Consider the following 3,954-nt stretch of genomic DNA (forward strand, 5'->3'; position numbering starts at 1 on the left):
CAGTTGCTAGCCTCTCTACACTGGCTCCTGTCAAAGCAAGGGCTGATTTCAAGGTTTTACTGCTAACCTACAAAGCGATTACATGGTCTTGCTCCTACCTATCTCTCTGTTTGGTCCTGCCGTACATACTTACACGTACGCTACGTCACAAGACGCAGGCCTCCTAATTGTCCCTAGAATTTCTAAGCAAACAGCTGGAGGCAGGGCTTTCTCCTATAGAGCTCCATTTTTATGGAACGGTCTGCCTACCCATGTCAGAGACGCAAACTCGGTCTCAACCTTAAGTCTTTACTGAAGACTCATCTCTTCAGTGGGTCATATGATTGAGTGTAGTCTGGCCCAGGAGTGGGAGGTGAACGGAAAGGCTCTGGAGCAACGAACCGCCCTTGCTGTCTCTGCCTGGCCGGTTCCCCTCTTTCCACTGGGATTCTCTGCCTCTAACCCTATTACAGGGGCTGAGTCACTGGCTGCTGGGGCTCTCTCATGCCGTCCCTGGAGGGGGTGCGTCACCTGAGTGGGTTGATTCACTGTTGTGGTCATCCTGTCTGGGTTGGCGCCCCCCCCCTTGGGTTGTGCCGTGGCGGAGATCTTTGTGGGCTATACTCAGCCTTGTCTCAGGATGGTAAGTTGGTGTTGAAGATATCCCTCTAGTGGTGTGGGGGCTGTGCTTTGGCAAAGTGGGTGGGGTTATATCCTTCTGTTTGGCCCTGTCGGGGTGTCCTCGGATGGGGCCACAGTGTCTCCTGACCCCTCCTGTCTCAGCCTCCAGTATTTATGCTGCAGTAGTTTATGTGTCGGGGGGCTGGGGTCAGTTGTTATATCTGGAGTACTTCTCCTGTCCTATTCGGTTGTCCTGTGTGAATCTAAGTGTGCGTTCTCTAATTCTCTCCTTCTCTCTTTCTTCTCTCTCTCGGAGGACCTGAGCCCTAGGACCATGCCCCAGGACTACCTGACATGATGACTCCTTGCTGTCCCCAGTCCACCTGGCCATGCTGCTGTTCCAGTTTCAAACTGACCTGAGCCCTAGGACCATGCCCCAGGACTACCTGACATGATGACTCCTTGCTGTCCCCAGTCCACCTGGCCATGCTGCTGCTCCCAGTTTTCAACTTCCACCTGACTGTGCTGCTGCTCCAGTTTCAACTGTTCTGCCTTATTATTATTCGACCATGCTGGTCATTTATGAACATTTGAACATCTTGGCCATGTTCTGTTATAATCTCCACCCGGCACAGCCAGAAGAGGACTGGCCACCCCACATAGCCTGGTTCCTCTCTAGGTTTCTTCCTAGGTATTGGCCTTTCTAGGGAGTTTTTCCTAGCCACCGTGCTTCTACACCTGCATTGCTTGCTGTTTGGGGTTTTAGGCTGGGTTTCTGTACAGCACTTTGAGATATCAGCTGATGTACGAAGGGCTATATAAATAAATTTGATTTGATTTGATTTGATTACTCTGTCAGTGAGGGCTTTGTGTTGGAATATGTTGGCATCGCTTCCTTGAAGGTGGTTGTACAAGTATTTTCAGGGTATTGATAACAGTAGTCCTAATTCTGGGTATTGATAACAGTAGTCCTAATTCTGGGTATTGATAACAGTAGTCCTAATTCTGGGTATTGATAACAGTAGTCCTAATTCTGGGTATTGATAACGGTAGTCCTAATTCTGGGTATTAATAACTGTAGTCCTAATTCTGGGTATTGATAACAGTAGTCCTAATTCTGGGTATTGATAACTGTAGTCCTAATTCTGGGTATTGATAACTGTAGTCCTAATTCTGGGTATTGATAACTGTAGTCCTAATTCTGGGTATTGATAACTGTAGTCCTAATTCTGGGTATTGATAACTGTAGTCCTAATTCTGGGTATTGATAACGGTAGTTCCTAATTCTAGTATTGAAACTGTAGTCCTAATTCTGGGTATGTAACTGTAGTCCTAATTCTGGGTATTGATAACTGTAGTCCTAATTCTGGGTATTGATAACTGTAGTCCTAATTCTGGGTATTGATTAACTGTAGTCCTAATTCTGGGTATTGATAACTGTAGTCCTAATTCTGGGTATTGATAACTGTAGTCCTAATTCTAGGTATTGATAACTGTAGTCCTAATTCTGGGTATTGATAACTGTAGTCCTAATTCTGGGTATTGATAACTGCAGTCCTAATTCTGGGTATTGATAACTGTAGTCCTAATTCTAGGTATTGATAACTGTAGTCCTAATTCTGGGTATTGATAACTGTAGTCCTAATTCTGGGTATTGATAACTGTAGTCCTAATTCTGGGTATTGATAACTGTAGTCCTAATTCTGGGTATTGATAACTATAGTCCTAATTCTGGGTATTGATAACTGTAGTCCTAATTCTAGGTATTGATAACTGTAGTCCTAATTCTGGGTATTGATAACTGTAGTCCTAATTCTGCTCTACATGGATTGTTTGGGGTTTTGTGTTGTACACAAATATTATTTTTGCATACAGTCTCAATCGGGGTGTTTGTCCCATTTGGCGAATTATTGGTTGGTGAGGGACCCAGAACTTACAGCCATAGAGGGCAATGGGTTCTATAATCGATTTTAAATATTTTTTGCCCAATCCTAATTGGGATGTCGAGTTTTAAGTTCCTTTTAATGGCGTAGAAGACCCTTCTTGTCTCTCAAATGGTTCATAGCCTTGTGGAAGTTACCTGTGCCGCTGATGTTTAGGCTGAGATGGGCATAATTATTGTGTGCGGTAGGGCAGGTATTCCCAACCAGGTAAGTGCAATATCGTCGGGGTACCCCAAATAAAAATGTGATTCACATTTCCGTTCACATTTTCAAACAGTCATTTATATTTTCCAACTGGGCTATACATTTGGGTGAGGTTTTCTTCTCGCCTGAGTAGCCTCGTTTCACTGGCAAAAATCTAACGAAAACATCTAGTGTTCAGCAAAACAGCAACACAATGTCAAGCCTTTTTATTCTCTATTTTGGTTAGGTCAGGGTGTGTGACTAGGGTGGGTACTCTAGTTTGTGTATTTCTATGTTGGCTGGTATCAGAGGCAACTGTCTATCGTTGTCTCTGATTGGGGATCATATTTAGGCAGCCTTTTTACCACCTGTTGTGTGATCTTGATTTGTATTGTAGCTTTTTTAGCCCTACAAAGCTGGACGTTTCGTTTTTACTCTTTATTTTTTCTGTCGCTGGTTTATCAGAAATAAAATGATTAACCTACCCACACTGCATCTTGGTCCGACCATCCTTCCAACAACGATTGTTACAAATACAGGTCGCCTAGTCAAATAATGAACATCTACTGAATTAACCGTTACTCTTTTGCGGGTATTCCACTAGCGGTCCTCATATAGCCAAACGTAGTTGCCTGCTCATTTCATTGCTCGAAATGATAAATGGTTAAAAAAAACTAGGGGCTACTACCAGCAAGTACTACACCTGCACCTGTCGACCGACACAAGTTGTCTGCTCCCACGAGAACATCCAATGCTAGCATCAGTAATACTACGTTGTTGTTAGCCCAGCTAGCATCAGTTAATACTACAGTTGTTGTTAGCCCAGCTAGCATCAGTAATACTACAGTTGTTGTTAGCCCAGCTAGCATCAGTAATACTACAGTTGTTGTTAGCCCAGCTAGCATCAGTAATACTACAGTTGTTATTAGCCCCAGCTAGCATCAGTAATACTACAGTTGTTGTTAACCCAGCTAGCATCAGTAATACTACAGTTGTTGTTAGCCCAGCTAGCATCAGTAATTCTACAGTTGTTGTTAGCCCAGCTAGCATCAGTAATACTACAATTGTTGTTAGCCCAGCTAGCATCAGTAATACTACAGTTGTTGTTAGCCCAGCTAGCATCAGTAATTCTACAGTTGTTGTTAGCCCAGCTAGCATCAGTAATACTACAATTGTTGTTAGCCCAGCTAGCATCAGTAATACTACATTTGTTATTAGCCCAGCTAGC

The sequence above is a fragment of the Oncorhynchus kisutch genome, unplaced genomic scaffold (genome assembly GCF_002021735.2).
Source record: "Oncorhynchus kisutch isolate 150728-3 unplaced genomic scaffold, Okis_V2 Okis04b-Okis11a_hom, whole genome shotgun sequence".
NCBI lineage: Eukaryota > Metazoa > Chordata > Actinopteri > Salmoniformes > Salmonidae > Oncorhynchus > Oncorhynchus kisutch.